At 40.5% G+C, this 26,839-nt stretch overlaps 1 protein-coding gene across 1 annotated transcript in view; it reads right to left on the bottom strand.

The window, feature by feature from the left end:
- CDK14 (cyclin dependent kinase 14) overlaps window positions 1-26,839 on the bottom strand; it is a 664,071-nt gene that overhangs the window by 505,982 nt on the left and 131,250 nt on the right. The window lies entirely within an intron of this gene.

The following is a 26,839-nucleotide window of genomic DNA, read 5'->3' as shown; positions in this document are numbered from 1 at the left end:
AAACTCAGATCACTCCACCGAAACTTTAATATCACTACACAGGAGGATTTATTATCCTACAAAGCATGCCCATTTTTATCTCAGGACATACCCCCAAAGGCTATATTCTAAAAGCTAGACCAGCTTAAACCACAATGTGAAAAACGTCACCATCATTCCACTTACCATACTTGCTGGGGGCGTCCCTGGTGGCTCAGATGGTAAATGATCTGCCTGCAATGCAGGAGACCCAGGTTCAATCTTTGGGTTGGGAAGATTCCCTAGAGAAGGGAATGGCTACCTACTCCAGTATTCTTGCCTGGAGAATTCCACGGACAGAGGAGCCTGGCGGGGTCACAAAGAGTCGGTCGGACAGACTGAGCAATTAACACTTCGCTATATTATATTATAATTATATTCACTGAGGGCTGACACTGAAAATGTTATCCCTAAAACAGGAAGCTTAGCACCTAGGCTGCTAGTGCCCTGAGGTGGCTCTCGACCTCTGTCATTTATTTTACCACCTGACTGCAAGTGGGATTATTTCTGAATCACTAAAAGATGGATAATTTGCCTTTATTTTTTTTTAAAAATCAGTTCAATTAATTCAGAAGGGCATTTTCATTGATGGGCCATCCCAGAAGCAACTAACATGGCTAGAGAAAAACATCACTATGTTCTTCAAAACTTTAAAGCTTGAATACATGTTTAAAATCTTTCCCCATCTTGATTTCATCTCTAAACTAGAATGGAGCATATAAAAGGGCTAACGGTTAGAGATACTGAAAGCTGAAAGCAATGTTGTTTCTAATACTAAAACTAACAGATGAAAAGGAAAAATAATACCACATAGAAAAACACGGAATGACACTCATTTCAAAATGTTGTATGCATTATCTCACTACACCCCTATTTCCTTCTCAATTTTGCTCATTCTCTTCCAGCATAATCTGAACCACTCTCGCTGTATTTTAGTCTCTCTGATTTTTGCTCCTTGCTTTCCACTGTATGTTCCAGCTCTTTCATTCTCCATATATTCTCGAGACATTTTTACTTAGTAACTTCATGGCCTCTAGCTTGTCCATAAAGTAAGGCAACTTTATTATGCAGTCTAAAGAAAAGATAACTCTGATTTGCTTTTAAAGTTTTACTTTTTCTTCTTGTGAAAAGTTTCCACATTCCTATTTAAGAAAGCAGGAAAACAGACGGTATCTAAGAAAATCTCATATTGTTAAAGCAAACATTTAAGTGTCTGAGTAATACATATGGGATGATTCCATACTGGCAAGAAATGAAACTATGTGTATGGATATATATATATATATATATGACAGATAGAGATATTTGTATGTGTGTGTATGAGCACATATTAATATAAAGGTATAGAAGGAAATACACCAAAGTGTTAAGATACCTCCAGATAAGCAGAACTGAAGGGGCAAAGGGTAAGATTACTTACTTTTTACATACCCCTGTATTGTTTGAACTATATAATAAACATGCTTGACATGTAATTTTTTGAAAATAGTAAAGTGTATAATTAAATTATTTCAAGTTATTGAAGCAAAATTTGGATTAAATACTAAGTATCAACTCTGTCCTATGAGTGTATCTGAAACTACCAAGCATAGGTTCAATTTTAATTAAATCCAATAAGAAGGAGATCAACACACTTTTTACAGTATCACAAAACTGCTGAAGATATCTTTAAAAGACAAGGCAGAGTCCTCTACTCCTGATCAAGAACTAATGATTTATCACAATATTAAATGCATTCAGTTTTTTTTAAGAGTTCACGTGTTCCTCATACAGATATGAAAGCAAGAAGCAATAGATGTGATATGGATATGAAACCGCTCATCTCCCTGAGGCAGCTGAATTGCAACATATAAATACATGAACCTGAGAAGTCAATGAACTCTAAATATAAGAAATCGAGAGAAAATAACATGAAGGTACATCAAAATCAAATTGCTTAAAACCAGTAAAAAAGAGAGTATCTTAAAAAGGGGGCAGAGGGGAAAAAGTACTTTAAAAGAGAAGACAGGAAATATTTGGAAACTAAACAATAGAGGAATTAGAAAGTCTCTTGAATTAGTTGAATAAAATCTCTTGAACAGAATATCAAAATAGATACAGCTTAAATAGTATTTTAACTGTAGGAAAATTTATAATAGTAAATGCATTGAGCAGGAAAAAAAAAAGTCTCAAAGTAGTCAGAGTACACCTTAAAGGATCACTCTGGTGGTTCAGTGGTTAAGAATCTGCCTTGCAACGCAGGAGATGCGGGTTTGATCCCTGGTCAGGGTGGCCGGATGGTAAAGCGTCTGCCCACAATGCAGGAGGCCTGGGTTCAATCCCTGGGTTGGGAAGATATTCTGGAGAAGGAAATGGCAACCCACTCCAGTATTCTTGCCTGGAAAATCCCACGGACGGAGGAACCTGGTAGGCTACAGTCCACAGGGTTGCAAAGAGTCGGACATGACTGAGCAACTTCACTTTCAGGGAACTGAGTCCCACATGTCTCAGAGTAACTAAACTGATGCACCCCAATGAGAAAGCCCACGCACGGCAACAGAAGCTCCTGCATGCCACAACTAAGACCCCAGGCAGCCAGATAAATAAACTTGTTTTTAAAAAAGAGCACCCCTTAAAATACTAGCCAGAAAAAGAACACTTATTAAAACCTGAAATAAGCAGAGAATTAACATAATGAAAATATATCATCATTGAAATAAATGAAATAGAAAATGAAAAACCACAAAGAAAATCAATGAAACTGAAAGCCAGTTTTCAGAGAAGATTAAAAAACAAACGGATACACCTCTAGCCGGACTGATAAGAAAGAAAGGGAAATAACATGCATTGCCAGAAACAGAAATGAGAGAGACAGCGTCACTACTCATCCAACAGACATTATCAAGAAGTTTAGGCCAGTAAGTCCAGCAACTTAGATGAAGCAAATTCCTCGAAGGACAAAAACTACCAAAGTTCACTTGAAATCGAAGTGATTTCAAAGAAATCAAAGGTGTAACCAAAAACCTTATCACAAAGTAAATGCCAGGACCAGAAAAGATTGCTGGTGAAGTAAACCAACCATTTAAGGGGGAAAAAAACACCAATTTCACAGAAACTCTTCCAAAATATTAAAGAGAAGGGGATACTTCCTCACTCATTCTATGAAGCCAGCATCATTCCATCACTAAAACCAGATAAAAATAAGAAAACTACAGATCCATTTCTCTGATGAATATAGATTAAAAATTATTGGCACATTTTTAACAAACTGAATCCAACAATATATAAAAAGGATAATAAGTAAGGAAAAAGTGGCATTAATCCCAGGAAGGCAAGGTTGGCTTAATACTTAAACACGTGCAATTCACCATTTTATTACACAACATCAGAAGTCTCTAAACGGCTCCCCGTGATGGCCACTTGCAGGCAGCCACACTCTTCTTTCATCTGCAGATCTTCCACGTGGGCTGTACTTGCTGACTTAGATCCAATAAACAGAATACGGCAGAAATCACTTCTGAGAGAAGACAAAAGACTGTGGCTTCCGTAGTGGTACCGCCTCACTCCCATCCCCTGTCTCCTAGATCACTATCCAAGGCAAAGTCAGCAGCCACATCAGAAAGGGGTTCTGTAGAGAGGCGCGTTTATGGGAAGGACTGCCAACAACCACATGAGTTGAGCCCTCAAGTGTGACCACCGCCCCTGCCCCTGCTTGACTGGAACCTCATACAAGACTCTGAGTCACAGGCACTGAGGTAAGGAGTCCTAGATTCTAAACCAACAACAACGGTTAAACTGAATGCCTTTCTCCCAAGAACAGGATGTCCCCTCTTGTCATGTTGACTCAGCATTGTATTACAAGCTCCAGACAATGCCACAAGGCAAGAAAAAGGAAATAAAAGACATCCACATTGAAAAGGAGGAAATAAGACCCACTTTATTCACAGAAGACATTATCATCTATGTTGAATGAAATCTACCGAGAAAAAAGCAAAAACACTAGAATTAACATGTTGATCAAGGGTGCAAGATGTAAGACCAATATACAAAAATCATTTGTATTTTCAGATATTAATAACAATCAGAAATTTTAACTAAAAATAACACCATTTATAACAGTTTCAAGCAATATAAAATACTTAGTGATCCATCTGACAAAATCTGAGCAGATCTGTACACAGAAACTATAAAGTATGCTTGAGAAAAATGAAACAGGGGCCAACCAACTCACGGGTCTTTCAATCCACTGTGATACTTTCAGAAAGAAGTCAATCTCTGTGTTTCAGCCATAAAATACTGAATTTCTTCAAGGAAGATTTACATAGAACTATCAAGCAAAGTGATAAATGTGTGTGAAATGATCCCGTAAACAGGTACAAATGGGGGTTGAATTCATACAATGATAATGGGAAAATGATGACCACGTTTGAACTCCAACCCTGTCCTTGAAAGTAGCACCAGGAAGTATAAACCCCACGGAAACTCTTAATTTTGCCAAAGAGAATAAGGAGCTCACACAGCACTGTGCTTAACTCTACATTCTATTTTTTCTTCAAGCTCTTTGAACTACCTTAGTAAATTCGACTTTATCAGAGAAGTTTTTCTGCCACATTCATGAGGAAACACATGGGGGGAAAACTCCTGCAGATGTATAGGGAAATTTTACTAGAAAATATAACATTTTAGCACACATACACCAGCACACCATAGCGGGGGAGAAGGTAAAATGACAAATGACACTTCAATATGTTGGCAGAGGAAAGAAGAGCACCTTCAAAGCTAAAAAGGAATGAACTTACTTCTTAGCCAGTTTATGATAAACTCATATAAACTCACATCAGATAAACTCATATAAACCCTTCATTTGCTTCCTGCCTCCAACTCTGAGAAAACACAGTTTTTTGATAACTTTAAGAGACACAGGTACATTGGATCGGAAATTTTGATAACTCTTTAAGAGAAACTGTTACAGAATATACTGTGATGAGAGCCTTATCTCCTTCTTCATGCCGTATATTAAGAGCCCTACATTAACATGTTTTCAGTCAGGTAGCATCCTACTAAAGAGACACGCATGATAATTGTAAACATCAGTGTAAACTGTACACCTGTGGAAAACCAAGTTCTCTAAAGCCATGAAGACAAAAAAGGCAGCCCAATTCTTATTTTTAAGAGGAAAAAGTATTTCAACAAAATTTTCTAAAATTAAAATATTTCCCACAAACATTCTTAAATATTTCATGTTTATCATTTTTGCTGCTGCTGCTGCTAAGTCACTTCAGTCATGTCCAACTCTGCGCAACCCCACAGACGGCAGCCCACCAGCCTCCTCTGTCCCTGGGATTCTCCAGGCAAGAACACGAGTGGGTTGCCATTTCCTTCTCCAATGCAGGAAAGTGAAAAGTGAAAGTGAAGTCGCTCAGTCGTGTCCGACTCTTTGCGACCCCATGGACTGCAGCCTACCAGGCTCCTCCGCCCATGGGATTTTCCAGGCAAGAGTTCTGGAGTGGGGTGCCATGGCCTTCTCCGATCATCATCAGCAAATGACTAAATACAAGTAGAAAACAACTACTAACGCAAAACGAACTTCTGGGAAACAGTATACTTGTTCAAATACACGCCTTGGATGTTACTTTACTTACTACATTCACAGCCATATTTCTTGCTAGTCAGTTTCTAATTCATATGATAATTTAGAAAGATATCAATATTCTATGGTGGTTTGCAGAGTGTCATATTTTCCAGGCAGCTCATCAGAAAAACACAGGGGAGACTCAGCATCTTCTGATGCATTTCCATGCAGGCAAGGATGTTGTATATATCACTTAACCCCTTCCTCACTGGCTCAGTGCCTGGCCCACAGTGAAGTGCAACAAGTTTTTCTAGAATTAATCCACCAGATTTAAGAGGATTCATCCAAATCATCAGTCTTCATGCTCTCTTGCTAAAAGGGCTGACGTTCTGCAATATTTATTATTCAAGACCTACTGTCACAAACAAACCAAAAACAAACAAACAAACAAACAAACAAACCACAGCAATCTTGACATACAAATAATAAACATACGTATATATTCATAAAATGCTATCAGTAAAAGTATTTTTAAACTACAAGCTCAATGTGATAAGCAGAATTCTACGACACCCAATTGACCTTTCTCTCTCTCTCTTTAGTTGTTCAGTCGTGTCCAACGCTTGCGACCCCAATGGACTGTAGCCCGCCAGGCTCCTCTGTCCATGGGATTCTCCAGGCAAGAATACTAGAGTTGGTTGCCATTTCCTTCTCCAGGGGATCTTCCCAACCCAGAAATCGAACCCAGATCTCCTGCACTGCTGGCAGATTCTTTACTGACTGAGCTATGAGAGAAGCCTTTGAATAATACCCTTCCCTGTGACAGTGACTACGACGAGTTATCACACCACGGTTCCTTTATGTGATATGACAAATGGGAGAGCAGCCTGCTGGGCCTGACCTAATCAGGTGAGCCCCTTAAAAGCAGAGCATTTTCTCTAGCTGGCTTCAGAAGAGAAAGGCAGAGATATGATCTGGTTAGCCCGGAAGAAAGTTAACATTTCACACTATGACTGCCCATGGGGCCCACAGGGCAACAGACTAGGGGGTGGTTTCTAAGGGCTGACAGTAGTTCCTGACAATTAGAACAAATGGGGACCACTATCCTACAACCACAAGAAAATGAGTCCTGCCAACAACCAGTGAGCTTATAAGTCAATCCCAAGCCCCTGGTGAGATGCACAACCATGGCCAACACCTGGACTTCAGCCCAGTGAGACCTAGAGAAGAAAAATCAGCTATGCTATGCCTGGACTTTTAAACTACAGAAACTGTAAGACAATAAGCTAGTAAGTATATAGCAATGTGTTACATATCAACAGAAAACTAATAAACTCACTTTAGTGAAATTGCCTGAAGCACTCATATTTGAGCAGAATGTTCTTAGGAACATGTGGCAGGTACCACTTTCTATACCTGATACACTGTATCAGATCCAAGAGAGACAAGCAACATTTCTTAGGACTGCTATCTATGCTGCTAAGTCGCTTCAGTCGTGTCCGACTCTGTGCGATCCCATAGATGGTGGCCCATCAGGCTCCCCCATCCCTGGGATTCTCCAGGCAAGAACACCGGAGTGGGTTGCCATTTCCTTCTCCAATGCATGAAAGTGAAAAGTGAAAGTGAAGTCACTCAGTCGTGTCCGACTAGTAGCGACCCCATGGAATGCAACCTACCAGGCTCCTCTGTCCATGAGATTTTCCAGGCAAGAGTACTGGAGTGGGGTGCCATAAATGACCATATTATTGGGAGCTTTCTGCATGACATAACTCCATCAGCAATATAAAACCCATGAAAAAATTCTCCAAATAACTAAATTAATACACAATTTATGCTTGTGTCCCCTTCACTTGGGTTTGTATGAATAAAACCAGTATCAGGCCCGCTTTGTTACAGGTACCTTCATCCAGGGAGAGTAATCCATACTTGCGTTTTCCACATAGGGCAAAGTGGCTGTTCTGGAAAAGCTTCCAATTTCCAGTATTTAGGACCAGCAACTTAAACTTGATCTGGCCATCTCTGTTAACCACAGCACAACAGAGAGCAGAATCCAGGCCCTTCAGAAGGATACGGGGAAGCAGCCTCACTGAGCTCATTAGCTCATCAGGGAGAGGTCTTGCCCACAGAAGGAGCCAGGCAAGGTGAATTAAGAGTGGCCCTCATTCCCCCTAGCTGCCATTTCTGGCTTCCCTGGTGACTCAGCTGGTAAAGAATCCACCAGCAATGCAGGAAACCTGGGTTCCATCCCTGGGTTGGCAAGATCCCCTGGAGAAGGGAACAGCAACCCACTCCAGTACTCTTGCCTGGAGAATTCCATGGAAGGGGAACCTGGCGGACTTCAGTCCATGGGGTTGCAAGAGTCGGAAACAACTCAGCAACTAAACCACCACCACCGTATAATTAAATTATTAAAGTGCACATGGTGCGTGAAGAAAGTGGTGAGCTGACAAGAGTCCTAGTGTCAAAAAGGGTTCTAGAAGGCAGACTATACACTGGGGCTTCTCTCCAGTGCCCAAGGCTTCGCCTGAATCCTTCCATCAACCTGGCAGCAATCTAAGTAAACACTGTGCATGCGCACTTAGCTGCTCAGCTGTGTCCAGCTTTTTGCAATCCCATGGACTGTAGACAGCCAGGCTCCTCTGTCCACGTGATTTTCTAGGCAAGAGTAGGTTGCCATTTCCTGCTCCAGGGGATCTTCCCGAACCCGGGATCAAACCCACATCTCCTCTGTCTTCTGCACTGGCCAGCAGATTCTTTACAACTGAGTCACCCAGAAAGCGTGTGGGCTACATTTGCGCCCCCAAACAGAATCTGTCTTTCTTCTCACAACAAAATGCTTGTGGTTGGTGCAGTAGAAATTCTTGGTGACAGAATCTCATAAGAAAAGCAGAGGATAAAAGCATGATATGTCAAACTGGAAAAAAAAATCAGCAGGAACCCATAACCTCAAAAAGTCAGGTTTTTTTTCAACCACCAAACAGTAGCCCTTTGATCCACTGTTAACTTTCATGTGCAGCCCCAGTGCCCAGATTCTGGTCTATGTTCCAACTTTCCACTGTAAAGAAAGAGGAATCCTTGGAAGCAACCTGATTCCAGGTCACAAGGCAGGAAGCACAAAACAGCTGTGAAATATCCAGCTGTTACCAGAAAATTAAGATCCTTTCAAAAATGTCAGGGACAATGTTAGAAGGACAAAGGAATCTGGATATAGGGATTCCTACTGGTCAAGCTGTGATTATATAATTGAGCATCAAAGAGAAAATAAAATTATGGTTAAACGGAACAAGTGAATTATTGAAAGACCCCAAGTTCATTCTGATTTTGAGACAGAAAAGTCAATATTAAAGGACAAATGGCAGTTGTGAGGAAGGATGAATATAACAGGATCCACAGTTGGTTTTCACATGTGGAACTATGAGTGAGCCAACCAGTGCCAGAAAAAGTAGGAGCTGTACCCAACACAGGAGTGAGTGCTCAAGGCTTGTGGAAAGAGGGTCTAAACAGCCCACGTGTGCAAAGTACAGCAACACAGGATGTTTCAATAACAGACCAGGTCAGTATAACACAGCAGTAAACCAAAGGGTACGTGATGTGGCCTAAGCAATGTTTTACAAAGAATATATTTAGTGGAGAGAGACCAGATGGTCAAGAAACATCACTGTGGAAGATATTTTTTGGAAATAAGTTAAATTTTTAAAACTAAGTGAAATTTAACCCTTAAACAGAAAATTCAACTCAAGTGCTAACCAATGACTCAGATCTGAATCACTCTGGAAAAAATCAATCAAGACTTTTGTGGACCGCAACAGTACAAACATGAGTTTGAGCAAGCTCCAGGAGTTGCTGATGGGCAGGGAAGTCTGGCGTGCTGCAGTCCACGGGGTCGCAAAGAGTTGGACACGACTGAGCAACCGAACTTAACAGTCTACAACTCCAGATCTTGTAACCCCAGCTATTCTGCGAAGACATTGTTTTAATTGTGGATTTGTAATGATTATACAATGGGCTTCCGTGGTGGCTCAGTGGTAAAGAATCTGCCTGCCAAAGCCGGAGACATGGGTTCAGTCCCTGGTTTGGGAAGATCCCCTGGAGAAGGAAATGGCAATCCACTTATTCTTGCCTTGGAAATCCCATGCACAGAGGAGCCTGGCAGGCTACAGTCCATTGGGATGCAAAAGAGTTGGACACGACTTAGCAACTAAACTACAACAACAGAAAAGATTACACAATCCGAAGAAGATTCAAAAACATTATTACTGAAACCCTTAGAAGGAATCTAATTAAGTAGACCCATATTCCTAGGAAGGCATAAAAAGAAATATAAAAATAATATGAAATTAACTAAACCCAGTGTTGGTGTTTTAAAATAGGATGAGCATAAGTGTGGTAATATAACGTGCAAGAATATTTGTGCATGTTTTCCTCGTTTAAAAAATATCTGAAATATGTTAAGTTAATCTGTCACACTAAGTATTTGAAATTAAGGGAATTTAATTAAGGCAGTAATCAGTACTTAAATAGATTGAGGCAAATGGGTTTTCAAAATTACATTAACTACATATATTTTTAATGATGTGGGCACTAGCTGGGGATGTTCCAGGCACAGAAGACTCTTAGCCATGATATTCACCATCAGCTTTAACTGTCCTTAACTCAGCACAGGGCACACCAAGCCACAGACTTCCTCTTACTCCAAGCCATGGACCAACCCAATCACAGTAAATAGCTACACCAGCAGTACTGCCTGAAAACAACAGATATTCCAATGCTACCAGGAAACAGGATATGTTTTCTCTATGACGGCATTTTTTCACACTTCCGTGATCCACTTAGAAACTGAAGTGACAAAAATTACATAAGCAGGGCTGTCTGATGGTACTTGAAAACAGACAAAAAGAAGAGATCATCACAAATACCAAAATAAACTTCTCTTCCTTTCTTTTTTCCAGTAAATTCAACAGAACCCAGAATTTCAAACATGGTTAGAGAGGCACCCACACATTTAGACGTTCATCGGAATCCATTACTTCGGTTCACTCATCATAAGCTCACAGACTCAAAACTCAGTAAAAATTGTTAGCAATTCAAACAGTGTTGGAGGCTCCAAAAGTCACAGTTTGACCTACAATTTTAGCTTGGAGCTATGTAAAATCCAGACAACTGTCTCCCAAACTCACAGCAGTGGATCTGAAACAGCACAACTTAATTCTGTTAAGGTTGGCACTCACTGGAAGCGAATTCATTGGGGCCGAAAACTGTCCCTTTGAATCAACCATTTTCTGATGAGCGGCATTTCACTGGGTTTCAGAGGGTGATCTCTACTTCACTCCACACTCTTCATGAAGGCAAACACCAGAAAAAGAACTGGCTTCCACCATGATCTTCTGACATTCATATAAGGAATATCCATGCCAGATTCAATGCAAAACCGAAAGCAGCACAATCCTTGACAAGGAAACAACCTCTTCCATTTGTTTTCCCCTCATCTGTTACCCAGTGAGGGCCTGGTGGCTTTGTCTCACTCACTATCCTCTCTCAATCTGTTCCCAATTAAAAAGCAATCCTCAGTCATTCACAAGTCTTTGAACACTTAAAATCAGAGTATCACCTCTCCCTGGATTATTTGAATGTTAAGTATTACAGGATAAAAAGCTTCATCCACTGTAAAGAATTGATGAGTGGGGAATGAATGGGGAGAGTATAGGAGAAATTTCTAATGTCACTAGAATCATAATTCTTAACAGTTGCTTTCATCTCTAACCTAAACCTGCAAGATCTAAATGCATGCTGTCCTCTCTTTGGTTGTAGCCTTCTCTTTTCTCCTCTGTGTGTAAGAGGGTGTACAGCAGCGGCAGTGTGAATGACTACATGGAACAATTAAAAAAAAAAATCAGAATGCACCATCTGTATGTATATAATGGGATATATGCCCAAGAATCCTTTCACTTACAACCATATTTCATCAGAACCAACATCTTGCCTAAAATCACCTTCAGAACATTAGCAAATATATAGGCAAGTGTGCTACCCATATTACTTCGGAACTAAGTGACTCAGAGGGCTTCCCTGGTGGCTCAGTGATAAAGAATTTGCCTGTCACTGCAGAAGACTCAGGTTCGATCCTCGAGTTGAGAAGATCCCCTGGAGAAAGAAAGGACAACCCACTCCAGCATTTTTGCCTGGGAAATCCCATGGACAGAGGAGCCTGGCAGGCTTCAGTCCATGGGGTTGCAAAGACTCGGACATGACTTTGCAACTAAACTACAAGTATTTCAGAACAAATCGCTTCAGTTCCCTGGGTCTCAGTCTTCTCACCTGTAACGTGACAAAGCTGAAGCAAACCACTCGTCAGGCCTTCTGGCAGCTCAACTGTTCCATCACAAACTCCAGGCAGCAACTTACTGCTGATGGCTGTTTCTGTTTAGTCGCTCAGTCGTATCTGACTCTGTGACGCCATGGACTGCAGCATACCAGGCTTCCCTGTCCTTCACATACCCTAAAGTCTCCTCATGTCCACTAAGCTGGTTGGTGATGCCATCCAACCATCTCATCCTCTGTCACCTCCCCCTTCTCCTTCTGCCTTCAATCTTTCCCAGCATCAGGGTTTTTTCCAAAGAGTTGGCTCTTCACATCAGGTGGAAAAGTATTGGAGCTTCCGCAGCAGTCCTAATAAATATTCAGGGCTGATTTCCTTTAGGATGGACTGGTCTGAACTTCTTGCAGTCCAAGGGACTCTCAAGAGTCTTCTCAAGCACCACAATTCAAATTCCAGCAACATCAATTCTCTGGCACTCAGCATTCTTTATGGTCTAAATCTCACATCTGTACATGATTATTAGAAAAACCATAGCTTTGACTATATGGGTATTTGTCGGCAAAGTGATACTTCTGCTTTTTGAAACACTGTCTAGGTTTGTCATAGCTTTCCTTCCAAAGACTAAGCATCTTTTAATTTCATGGCTGCAATTACTGTCCACAGTGGTTTTGCAGCCCAAGAAAATAAAATCTGTTACCATTTCCACTTTTTCCCCTTTGCTATCAGTCACTCAGTTCGGTTCAGTTGCTCAGTCGTGTCCAACTCTTTGCGACCCCATGAATCGCAGCACACCAGGCCTTCCTGTCCATCACCATCTCCTGGAGTTCACTCAGACTCACGTCTATCAAGTCCGTGATGCCATCCAGCCATCTCATCCTCGGTCGTCCCCTTCTCCTCCTGCCCCCAATCCCTCCCAGCATCAGAGTCTTTTCCAATGAGGCAACTCTTTGCATGAGGTGGCCAAAGTACTGGAGCTTCAGCTTTAGCATCGTTCCTTCCAAAGAAATCCCAGGGCTGACCTCCTTCAGAATGGACTGGTGGGCCATAGCAAAAATCAACAAAGCCAAAAGCTGGTTCTTTGAAAGGATAAATAAAATCGACAAACCATTAGCCAGACTCATCAAGAAACAAAGAGAGAAAAATCAAATCAATAAAATTAGAAATGAAAATGGAGAGATCACAACAGACAACACAGAAATACAAAGGATCATAAGAGACTACTATCAGCAATTATATGTCAATAAAATGGACAACGTGGAAGAAATGGACAAATTCTGAGAAAAGTACAACTTTCCAAAACTGAACCAGGAAGAAACAGAAAATCTTAACAGACCCATCACAAGCATGGAAATTGAAACTGTAATCAGAAATCTTCCAGCAAACAAAAGCCCAGGTCGAGACGGCTTCACAGCTGAATTCTACCAAAAATTTCGAGAAGAGCTAACACCTATCCTACTCAAACTCTTCCAGAATACTGCAGAGGAAGGTAAACTTCCAAACTCATTCTATGAGGCCACCATAACCCTAATACCAAAACCTGACAAAGATGCCACAAAAAAAGAAAACTACAGGCCAATATCACTGATGAACATAGATGCAAAAATCCTCAACAAAATTCTAGCAATCAGAATCCAACAACACATTAAAAAGATCATACACCATGACGAAGTGGGCTTTATCCCAGGGATGCAAGGATTCTTCAATATCCGCAAATCAATTAATGTAATTCACCACATTAACAAATTGAAAAATAAAAGCCATATGATTATCTCAATAGATCCAGAGAAAGCCTTTGACAAAATTGAACATCCATTTATGATAAAAACTCTCCAGAAAGCAGGAATAGAAGGAACATACCTCAACATAATAAAAGCTATATATGACAAACCCACAGCAAACATTATCCTCAATGGTGAAAAATTGAAAGCATTTCCCCTAAAGTCAGGAACAAGACAAAGGTGCCCACTTTCACCGCTACTATTCAACATAGTTCTGGAAGTTTTAGCCACAGCAATCAGAGCAGAAAAAGAAATAAACAGAATCCAAATTGGAAAAGAAGAAGTAAAACTCTCACCGTTTGCAGATGATATGATCCTCTACATAGAAAACCCTAAAGACTCCACCAGAAAATTACTAGAGCTAATCAATGAATATAGTAAAGATGCAGGATATAAAATCAACACACAGAAATCCCTTGCATTCCTACTAATAATGAGACAGTAGAAAAAGAAATTAAGGAAACAATTCCATTCACCATTGCAATGAAAAGAATAAAATACTTAGGAATATATCTACCTAAAGAAACTAAAGACCTATATATAGAAAACCATAAAACAATGGTGAAAGAAATCAAAGAGGACACTAATAGATGGAGAAATATACCATGTTCATGGATAGGAAGAATCAATATAGTGAAAATGAGTATACTACCCAAAGCAATCTACAGATTCAATGCAATCCCTATCAAGCTACCAGCGGTATTTTTTATAGAACTAGAACAAATAATTTTAGGATTTGTATGGAAATACAAAAAACCTCGAATAGCCAAAGCAATCTTGAGAAAGAAGAATGGAACTGGAGGAATCAACTTGCCTGACCTCAGGCTCTACTACAAAGCCACAGTCATCAAGACAGTATGGTACTGGCACAAAGACAGAAATATAGATCAATGGAACAAATAGAAAGCCCAGAGATAAATCCACACACCTATGGACACCTTATCTTTGACAAAGGAGGCAAGAATATACAGTGGAGTAAAGACAATCTCTTTAACAAGTGGTGCTGGGAAAACTGGTCAACCACTTGTAAAAGAATGAAACTAGATCACTTTCTAACACCACACACAAAAATAAACTCAAAATGGATTAAAGATCTAAATGTAAGACCAGAAACTATAAAACTCCTAGAGGAGAACATAGGCAAAACACTCTCTGACATAAATCACAGCAGGATCCTCTATGATTCACCTCCCAGAATACTGGAAATAAAAGCAAAAATAAACAAATGGGATCTAATTAAAATTAAAAGCTTCTGCACAACCAAGGAAACTACAAGCAAGGTGAAAAGACAGCCTTCTGAATGGGAGAAAATAATAGCAAATGAAGCAACTGACAAACAACTAATCTCAAAAATATACAAGCAACTTATGCAGCTCAATTCCAGAAAAATAAACGACCCAATCAAAAAATGGGCCAAAGAACTAAATAGAATTTCTCCAAAGAAGACATACAGATGGCTAACAAACACATGAAAAGATGCTCAACATCACTCATTATCAGAGAAATGCAAATCAAAACCACAATGAGGTACCATTTCACACCAGTCAGAATGGCTGCGATCCATAAGTCTGCAAGCAATTAATGCTGGAGAGGGTGTGGAGAAAAGGGAACCCTCCTACACTGTTGGTGGGAATGCAAACTAGTACAGCCACTATGGAAAACAGTGTGGAGATTCCTTAAAAAATTGCAAATAGAACTGCCATATGACCCAGCAATCCCACTGCTGGGCATACACACTGAGGAAACCAGAATTGAAAGAGACACATGTACCCCAATGTTCATTGCAGCACTGTTTATAATAGCCAGGACATGGAAGCAATCTAGATGTCCATCAGCAGATAAATGGATAAGAAAGCTGTGGTACATACACACAATGGAGTATTACTCAGCCATTAAAAAGCATACACTTGAATCAGTTCTAATGAGATGGATGAAACTGGAGACGATTATACAGAGTGAAGTAAGCCAGAAAGGAAAACACCAATACAGTATACTAATGCATATATATGGAATTTAGAAAGATGGTGATGATAACCCTGTATGTGAGACAGCAGAAGAGACACAGATGTATGGAACGGACTTTTGGACTCTGAGGGAGAGGGAGAGGGTGGGATGATTTGGGAGAATGGCACTGAAACATGTATACTATCATGTAAGAAACGAATCGCCAGTCTATGTTGGATGCAGGATACAGGATGCTTGGGGCTGGTGCACGGGGATGATCCAGAGAGATGATATGCGGTGGGAGATGGGAGGGGGGTTCATGTTTGGGAACTCATGTACACCCATGGCGGACTCATGTCAATGTATGGAAAAACCAATACAGTGTTATAAAGTAAAATAAAGTAAAAATAAAAATTAAAAAAATAAAAAATAATAATAATAAAAATTAAACAAAAAAAAAGAATGGACTGGTTGGATCTCCTTGCAGTCCAAGGGACTCTCAAGGGTCTTCTGCAAGAAGAAATCTTCAAAAGCATCAATTCTTCGATGCTCAGCTTGCTTCACAGTCCAACTCTCACATCCATACATGACCACAGGAAAAACCAAAGCCTTGACTAGATGGACCTTAGTCGGCAAAGTAATGTCTCTGCTTTAGAATATACTATCTAGGTTGCTCATAACTTTTCTTCCAAGGAGTAAGCGTCTTTTAATTTCATGGCTGCCATCACCATCTGCAGTGATTTTGGAGCCCAAAAATATAAAGTCTGCCACTGTCTCCACTGTTTCCCCATCTATTTCCCATGAAGTGATGGGACCGGATGCCATAAACTTAGTTTTCTGAATGTTGAGTTTTAAGCCAACTTTTTCAGTCTCCTCTTTCACTTTCATCAAGAGGCTTTTGAGTTCCTCTTCACTTTCTGCCATAAGGGTGGTGTCATCTGCATATCTGAGGTTATTGATATTTCTCCCGGCAATCTTGATTCCAGCTTGTGTTTCTTCCAGTCCAGCGTTTCTCATGATGTACTCTGCATATAAGTTAAATAAGCAGGGTGACAAGATACAGCCTTGATGGACTCCTTTTCCTATTTGGAACCAATCTGTTACTATTAATATCCACTGCTGGTAAATGATTTTAAGTAGAACAACTACAAAGATAAGACCAGACACATAAATTCACTTCTTTGTGTTTCATTTTACCTTTTCTGTCTCTTGGGGTTTTAGGATTTAGAGAGGAGGCAGCCAGGTTCACACCAGGAACTCCTCTCCTGAGACCTCCAGCCTCTGTGGATCTTCCGTAACTCTCCAGCCCTGTGTTGTCTCAGTGACAGTATCCGGGGCCTCTTGGCTGAGGGGCTGGTTATGAACAAGCAGCACACAGTGGCAGTCACACTGTGGGACACTGGTAACCCCAGTCCTGTCTACTAAACGCTAGTCATGTCCCTGCATCATGGTCACTGTCGCAACCAAAAATGCCCACAATAAGAACGACACCATTTTTAGACTGTACCTCATAACCTGTCACTTAAATACATGCCATCTAATGTGTTTTCATATAAGCTACTATGGAATTTGTTTTCATGCATTTGGTTTATCTGCTGGGGTGGGAGGAGGTGTTTGTCTTGCTCTGTTGCTCATATGTTTTTACTTCCACAGCCAGACTGCAAACACTTGGGCAGAGAAACCACACCTTCCATTTCTTTCATATTCTCAGAGCTCGAAAGACAGCAGGAAATGGTTACTCTGATAATAGCTATTCAGAGATGGATTGTTTTCCTTATTGTTTCCTTTTTCCTTAGTTTAAGCCTTCCCTTTTAACTAAACATAGGCCATTTCAAAAATGAGTCCTAAGAAACTACGTACAGTACAGTGAGGTACCTTCTGAGACCAGCTCTTTCCCAGTCAATGAAAAGGCTTCACCAGCTGTTCCCACTAACCAGAATTCTGTTACTGGAATTTAACTTTAAATGCTTATTTTTCTACTGACCGGTTTCTTTGGGGTCTGACCTAATTTCATTCAGTCCTGAATCTGTCAGCTAATGTACACAGCTGAATGGAGAACTCTTGAGGACATCACATTCCTTTATGCCGCCTCAGTGACTGTAGTCTCCTTACGTCCTTCCTGGGCTTCAGTGCTTATCACCAAGAGACTCAATCGTGGTTTTCCTGATTGTGTTATGAAATATGTAGGTAGTCTTCCCAGGAGTTTAAACTTTAATATGCATCACTAAAATGATTTTATTGAGTTGCTTTCCCTTCTGGTATAATTATACACTTGATTTAGACGTAAGAGATTCAGTTTGCTTAAAGGCCGGCATAGACAGAGGCATGTATTTACTGACCTCTAGGTTCTTTATTTTATACTATTTCTACACTAAAAACTAACTAGCCCCAAAAGGTCAAAGGAAGAAAGAAGAAGACATGTGAAATTTTCTGACTCCCACTTGATATGCTGGTTAAAATTCCACGATTTCATAATGACAAATTTAACATGAAGTTGAATGAACACTCACAGTAAGGGCTGAAATGCCCTCTCTGCTGTTAGTTGTTGTCTGTTTTTTGGAATGTGGTTATTTTGGGTGATCAGGATTTCATCTGGAATAGTCTTTACCCCTGGCTGCCCTCAGTGCGGCAACACAGGCATCACCCAGGACCACAGGCCCTGCCCTTACCTCAGTCCTCCCGAATCAGAACCTGCTTTTTAACAAGACACCCAGGGGATTTGTGTGGACATTAAAGTCTGAGGTGCAATGCTCTAACCCACGGAAGAATAATAAAGTCTGCCGCTACGGTCAAATAAAGAACTGAGACTGTGAAAGAAGTCAAGCGTTTGAGAGGCAAACGCTGTTTCAGTCTTTGGGTACAAAATAAGTGATAATCATTTCAACATTCCTTGGGTAGCATTTTTGCTCAAGCTTCCCAACAAACATCACAGTAATTTCAGCTAATTCTTTTATATAATTTTGAACTCTGAAGACAAATTCTCCAATAAGATACACCCAATATATACATGAATTTTTAAAAGGCAATGGGATGGGAGCATGTGAGGTGTAGAGAAAGAAGACTACACACAGATTATAAAAACACAAGTAACATTGCTTCCTGTAGTAGAAGGAATTATGGAATTATGTGTTTCTAATGCAGAAGCCACTGTTTTGCTCTGAACCACTATTATCTGTGACAAAAATTACCACATAAGTATTCTAAGGAGAACTGAATCCAGAATTTCACTTTATTCTTTATCTACCAGAGTTTATGTGGTAACTTTGAAAAGAAAAAAAAAAATTAAAAGAATTCAAAGGAAGTCACTTCAGGATCCAGAAATGAAAATTTAAAAGGCACTTATATATGTGAACAGTGCCATGTACTATAAAACAGGTTTAAAAAAAAAAAAAAGCCTTCTGCCTATGAGATATAACTGTTCATTTCCCGACCTAGTCTAGACAAAGGACTGGAAGGCCTACTACCAAACAGAATGACGGGCAATTCTCTGCAAGTCTGGGCCTCTTTCCTAACTATCTCCAGTAAAAACTTACTAAATATCTCCAAAAGGTCCACAGGGGGAAAGGAGACGATGTGTGAATTTTCTGCTTCCTACTTGACAACCATAATTATATGCCAGTTAAAATTCCATCAGGGGGCTTCCCTGGTGGTCCAGCAGTTAAGAATCTGCCTTGCGATGGGAGAGACACAGGTTTGGTCTCTGCTGTGGGAAGATCCCACATGCCACAAGGCACCTGAGGACTGGTGCCACAGCTACGGAGCCAGAGTTCGAGAGTCCACGAGCCACAACAGCTGAAGCCCACTCTCCTAGAGTGTGTGCTCCGCCACAAGGGAAGCCACGGCAAGAACCCTGCACGCCGCTGTGGAGCGTGGCCTCTGACTGCTGCAGCGAGACAGCCCGCGTGCAGCAACAAAGACCCACCAAAGCCATAAAAATAGTAAACGGATCTTTTTAAAAATCCCGTCATGGAAAAAAAGGGAGCCATGGGTGTCACAGTCATGTCATAAGCCAAATGAACACAGGGTGTGGGAGGTGAAATGCTAGCATCGACACCTATATCGCTTCCCCCCTCCCATCTAGAGCCAGAGGGCCCAGAAATGGATGCATGAAACAAGAACCCGCATGCACGAAACAGGAGTGGCCCTGCTGAGATTCCACAAAGCAAAAGCCTATTCTAACCCACAAAACTCCCACAGCTGCAGTGGGAGCTGGAATACCCACCCTCGATGCAACAGAAGACTCGAGCTACAGAATGTGGCTCACACGGCATGGCTAATTCGTTTCTTCACCAAGACACTGCTCCCTTACAGCTCTTACTCTAGAAAAAAGTCTGTTCCTGCAAATAGGGACTTTTCCTCACCTCTTTCATAGAATTTACAGGTTTAAATAGAGCTTTTCTCTTTATTAGGTTTTGTTTGGGGTCCTACCTGAGAAGGAGAAACCAGGCTGTGTTTTCAAAGGACCCCATACTGTGCAGAGGTACAAAATAACCCAGGGAGGGGCGCTGGCTAATACTGGGGCAATGTTAAAAGGTTGTTCATGTCAGAAGCACTAACAACCAATAAAGAGACCAGGCTGAACTCAGAGTCGTAGATGTTTAAAATCAATAACATGGTCCAGACTGCTTTCTGTACACATATGCTTAGCATTTGAGGGGGTTTTTTTGTTTGTTTTTTTGACACATGAGGACAAGAGAAACTGCCATGTGTCTCAAAGGCTGTGAAAACAAGAGTCTCAATGCCTTCTGAATTCTGTTTTCTGTTCCTAGCCTCACTGCACCACCCACAGCTTCTTTGTACTAAATTAGCCTAGTTCCTCCTTCATGTTTAAACCTTTCAAATATCTGTAGCTCACTATTCTGTCCCTCATGTAAGATAAAGCATCCAGAAGGTAAAATAACATTAAAAATATAAAGCTGAAACAAGACACTACTGCAGGTACTTACTGATCCATCAGGACCTGAATGTCTTTCCCCTGGTAACCATATGAACAGCATTTAAAAATAAAGATTATAAACATGTTTAAGTTCCTCCCCTGAAGGAGAAATAAAATTGTGTACTTTCTTCTTACTCTCAAACAGATGGCTGTATAAATAAACACAACTTCTACCTCCTCATCTATAATAACCATTTTTTTAATAACATCTAAATGTATTATTAATGCTTGGGAAATAACAGTGATCAATGTCGAGAGTGATGCTAGAAAGTTTAGAAGTTTAATGGGTTTATTCTAATAAAATAAATCTACATGCAAACCTCACTGAAGAATTCAGAAATACATAGGGCACCACTCAATACAGAATTGACTTCTGAAGCTCTTAAAATTTTCAGAGAATCATATATGGGTCACTAACCACACAGAGCTCATGAAGAGAAACACAGGGAACAATGAACCTCTGGGTAGAAAATGGAAGTATCTCTCAATGTAGCTTTAACAGCTGGCCCATCTTTTGTAAAGAACTAAAATTTCGACGATAATAAATTTGACAGCAATCCATTAATAATAAAGTCCTGACAGCTTTCATGAGGACTGGTTCTGTAAACCTTTCCCATGACTGACAAAATTCAATAGTGAATCCTAACTGAGATATTCAAGGTGAATAGCGCAGAACAGTGGGATACACACGCCCTGCTGTTCGGCTGCCACCTGAAAACAAGCCCCAGTGCTTCCAGGAACATTTCACTGTCAGCTTTGTATTTTTAGCAAGATCTCATTTAGCTACGGAATAAGCCACTGGAGTACATTTGTATCAGTTGGGCCGAAGAGGAAATCTACAGACCGTATAATCCTTCCCAAACCTGCCAGGTTGTAACCAGAATACTGGAGAATTATTTCTTTTATTCTCCTTTTATACCCAAACCCAGTAACATTAAGAAACTGTCACATATGCTCAATAAACTAGCAAACTGGAGAAAGCTCTTGGGCAAGATTTGATATAAATGGATAGAAAAGAGAGATGGAGATGAAGGATTTCTGGATGGCCATGACAATGATGATGAAGGCTATTGTGTGTGCTCAGTCATGTCTGACTCTTCGCGACCCCATGGACTGTAGCCCACCAGGCCCTTTTGTCCATGGGATTCTCCAGGCAAGAATACTGGAGTGGGTTGCCATTTCCTCCTCCAGGGGATCTTCCTGACCCAGGGATTAAACACGTGTGTCTTGCATGTCTGCATTAGTAGGCAGATTCTTTACCACTGAGCCACCTGGGATGATGGCTATTATTAAAATCTTATGAAATGCGATGCTATTTTAAAAGTTTCATAAGTAGTTTCTCCATTAATCTCTACAACAACCTCAAGAGGTACTATTATCATCCCAGTTTCACAGATGATTAAACTGAGGCACACAAGAGTTAAATAACGTGTCCAAGACCACACAGAGCATGCACAGGAAATGGGAATTATTTCAGGACTTTGACTGTGACGCCCAAGCTCTTGACCACCAGGTTATCTTCCTTACATGTCCCTTGGGACTTAGATCCTGAGCGAAATAAGGAAAGCACAGGTCTGACCTGCAACACTTCTCTCATTCTTTCTTCTCTTGATACAAAAGAAAAGTGCTTTTAGAACTGAACAAAGTAACTGCCCTGTGCTTTGAGGGTTTCCGACCCATCCTTGCCACCTCCTCATCACTTCCACCATGTAAATTTAACATGCTTTTGACTAATCTGGCTCTCAATCTTATCAAAAGTTGATCCTCATATCAAAAGTCAAGGCTGAAAATCAAAGTATTAGGGTGTATGTGGGTGGGGGCAGAAAGGTAAAGATTTATTAAGAAGGACAGACTGATGGGGAAGATGGGAAGGCTCAGGCCTCTTCCCATATATGTTTGTGTTTCCTGAAGTGAAAATGTTAGTTGCTCAGTCCAGTCCGACTCTTTGTGACCCTACGGGCTGTAGCCTCTGTCCATTGGATTCTCCAGGCAAGGATACTGGAGTGGGTTGCCATTCCTCTCTCCAGGGGATCTTCCTGACGCGGGGATCAAACCCAAGTCTCCCACATTGCAGGAAGATTCTTTACTATCTGAACCACCAGGGAAGCCCTGTGTTTCCTGAAGAGTATGCTAAAGGCATGAATATAAAGTGTTGATTGAAGCCATCTAAGAATCATCATATTGGTCAATGGTAGATAAACAGAGGCTCTAGAGCCTTAACTCGGCTTTATAAAAAAGATCTATGAGAAAGTCATTTAGATTTAATAGTAGCATCAGGAAGAAGGGTGAGAAGGAAAATGCTCCATTGATGAAGCCAGGCTTACCTCATCCAATGGAAATCTGCTTAATGGGGCACGAAGCTTATACCCTGTCTCATTCCCCTCTAACTCAGAGGAGATCTGTGGTTTGGGGGTGGAGTGCACACTGAAAACAGCACTGGGGAGTGAGAGAGGACTTGCAGTGGCATCAAGAGAGTCTCACCCTCCAACTGGCCAAACGAAATGAAGATGAGTCAACTGGTTAAACGACTGACTGCTGAAGTCCCTCCCAGCTCTAAGAGTCTCTGGTTCTGCAAAAGGATCTCAACATGATCAATCTTTGCTTATCAAGTTTTTAATGTAACAGACTAGAAGCAGAGTGGGTAAAATCTGATGACAAGAGCCACAGTCCAGCCTTCCGCTATATATTTCAGACGACAGTTGCTTTCTATAGCAAAAAATTCACATGAAAATCTAGCCAATTACCATGCTCAACTACCAGGCCACGTCAAGAATCCAAATGAATATATCCTTAGATCATTCCTTAGATCAGTGTATTTCTATTCCTCATTCCTACACTTGCCCCTAGGCTTTTCAGCATTTCTAAATTATCCATATTTATTAGATGTCCATAGAAGTCAATATGGGAACTTGCTTTATTGAAATTATATGGTGGGGAGTGGGGGGCACTGCAGTCTTTTCCATATTAAAAAAAATTAAAGCATACATTAAAAAGGAATGAAATTCTGATATATGGTACAACATGGATGAACCCTGAAAACACATTGGATAAAATAAACACAAAAGGACAAATACTTTATGATTCCACTTGATATGATATGACATACCAAGAAAAGGCAAATTCACAGACTCGGATGTAGACTAGAGATTACCAAAAGCTAGAGATGGAGACTGGGGAGTTATCACTTAATCGACAGAATATCTATTAGGGATGATGAAAAGTTCTGCACTTGGACAGCAATGATGATAGCAAAACATTGGGAATGTACTTAGGCCAATAAATTACCTACCTAAAAATGGTTAAAATGGAAAATTTTGTGTTACATCTATTTTTCACCACGATTTTTAAAATGGAAAAAAATAAAGGCATATAGTGTGTGTTTCACAATTGCCCAAAATGAAAAAATTTTTTAATGTCTCCTTGAACTATTTTAAGGAGTAGATTGTAAGTTTTCTGAGGACAGGGACTAGCTGTGTCTCAGCAGTTACACTGCTACTCAGTAGACTCTCCATAATGCTTGTTTAATAAATAAATGATTAAAAGATATAAATAGAGGACAATTCTCCAAAGTAGGAAAATATAAAAAGCATCAAATTTACTTATTCATGCGAAAGTATAATGGGGCATATTCCTGAGAAAAATACCAAAGCTACGATCCCTAAGCTCCTTCAGGGAAGGGAGTGTATCTATTTCATCTTTACTTCCTTCACAGCACGTCTTACGATGCCTTATAGAGTAAATGGCTGATAAATGTTTGCAGAATGAGGAATTTTAAAAAGACTGATAGGAAAATCAATCTTATTAACTGCTCTACTAGTCTCCTTTTAAAAACTTACTTACTTTTTGCAAACGTAGAACTCCTGCCACAGGATGAAAAAAAAGAAACCTCATAGCTTACAAAAAGTGAAGGCAAAACATTAGTAACTAGAAGATATCACTCTCAGGAAAAGAAACAGCAAACACAGGGCACATCATGTTCTGAGCAGAAAAAAAAAGTTGTTTTCTTTTTTTTTTTTAAAGGAACCACTAAAGTATAGAAAAGATAGCTTGTAGTTCATCTCCATTTTTTTAGGAAAAAATAAATGGTCAAAATAACAGAAAATTTTCACTATCTTTGGAAGAAAATCCAAATATTCCTTGCCAAAAATTAATGTCTGATCTTTACAATAAATAGTGTGAATACAGAAGAATATTTAAGGTCCCCCTTAAAAAAATTCTAGTGAACCCGAACATTATCACTAATTCTCTCAACTAGCCTATCAAGTAATCAAGTGTTCTTTCTTAGAAATACTTATGTCACAAAATTACATACAACTGGCTTATGAGCAACATGCCACACCAAGTTACTGATGTTTTTTCTCAACTAATATTCACTATCATCATCATTTACATTTTACATGAAGTACTCAGTTAAAGTATACATAAGGAGAACATTTTTAAAGCCAAAAAATTCAAATGCTGACATCCTTAACATCCAGTACCTATACAATAGTTGGAACCTTATAAAATCACCACAACCGTGCAATGTAGTAGTCTCACTTTGAACAATATTAAAACATGTCTTTCAACTTCAACCACCCCCACCCCAAGACAAGGTGCCCACTAACAAATGGAAATAGGAATTCGACCTCTGCAGAGACCAAGGTTTATTACATTTCTGTGTCTCAGCTGTTATCTTCTCCCCAAGCAGGTGGGCATCATTTTGGAGGCGCCTCTCTGCTGCCCGGACCTTCATGCCTGCAGGAGTTCTCCATTAGCATCCAAAATGCTAACAGTCCACTCTTAGAGTCAGCGCTTCAAGCAGAACTGCATGAAGGATGACCACTTCTGTATATGAGAGCACAACCACGCCAGGTGGGAAGATGCAAAATACCAGCACACTGACCTCTGCCAGGCAGCAAACACCTAAAGCAGGTGCATTTCCGTGCTCCAGAAGGGAGGGGGGAGGAGCAGGGAGGAAGCCCCAGATCCCTAATATATCAGAGATGTGTACTGCACTCAGAGCCATTCCAGCTAATTCACGGACATCAGTTCATCCAAACGAGAAAAGTGGTCTCCCGTCCTTCACCAGCTCGACTCAGAGGGCATTCAGCCAAGCATAGCCGGGCGAAACAATCCGTAAGATCTCCTTAAGCTATAATAAATAAGATGAGTTTCAGAAGAAATAACATTCAGCTCCGGCAAAGAAGCACAGTCGCAAACCTTTTCCTCATCTTATCGCTGCTCCTGGTGTTTACAAAGTACAAGCAGTAGCCTCGGAAACCTCAAGAGACTCTGCCGTCGGTAACCTCCTGTCAGATCTTTAGTTTAAATAGCCCCTTGATCAACCTGTGATGGGTTCTGGCAGTTAAATAGAAGGGAGTGAGTAAAATGACATGCACAAAATGAATCCTTTTCAAGTTGTAAATGAGTGAGTCAGGATTCAGACTTGCTGAGATGCTCCAAATTAAACCCCCTGCTCTAATTTTAAGCATGCTCCGTCTTACCGTTTTGCTGTTGTCTCTCTCAGGCTCGAATCACCTGGAACTCTTTAGCATGTCTCTAGCAATGTGCTTGCACCAGGCCAGGCTCATACAGCAACTGAATTCACATCTTTCTGCACTAGCAAGCTGAAATGGTACGGCCGTACTACAACCAAGAAAGGGGGAAGCAAAAGCAGGGGAAAGAAAAAAAAAAACCACCCAGAAATACCTAGAGAAGCTAATCTCCATGGAAGAAGACCAAAAATGGTTCAGAAGAACACAAAGGACATGCTCACATTCAGGATCAATAGCTTTAACACTTTTTGTTCCCAAAAGAATCTCTCTTTTTTTTTTTCCTGTAAACACGATGGACTTGCCTGTGGAGTTCCCAGGAAGACAGAGTAATCCGGGCTCTGCAGCAGCATTGCAGCCAAAGTAACCGTGCATATTCTGTCCAGGCAATTCACAACACACTGTCTCTTCAGAAAGATATTGATTTGCAATGCAGGGCTGCCTCAAAAGAATGGGAGCCAAACAGATAATGGTGATTGCACAGGAGAAAAAACATTTAATCAAGGGGATGGACCTCATCATGCTCGATTCAATTTTTTAAAAGCACTGGGGCAAGCCAGTAAGTGTCTTGAGTGACAAACCCATTAAACAGTAACCTGAGGACCTAGAGAAGGCCAAGTTTAGGCTGCCATCATTTGCATTTGTGCTGCAAAAGCCACTAAAACGTTTAATGTATCTATGTGCATAGATTTGTCATATGCAAATGGGGCATGATGAGAACTCTAAAATAACCATGCACCAAATAAGAGAGGTTAAAAAAAA

The sequence above is a fragment of the Budorcas taxicolor genome, chromosome 4 (assembly GCF_023091745.1).
Source record: "Budorcas taxicolor isolate Tak-1 chromosome 4, Takin1.1, whole genome shotgun sequence".
In the NCBI taxonomy this organism is placed as follows: domain Eukaryota; kingdom Metazoa; phylum Chordata; class Mammalia; order Artiodactyla; family Bovidae; genus Budorcas; species Budorcas taxicolor.
This window is presented reverse-complemented; position numbering and strand designations above follow the sequence as displayed.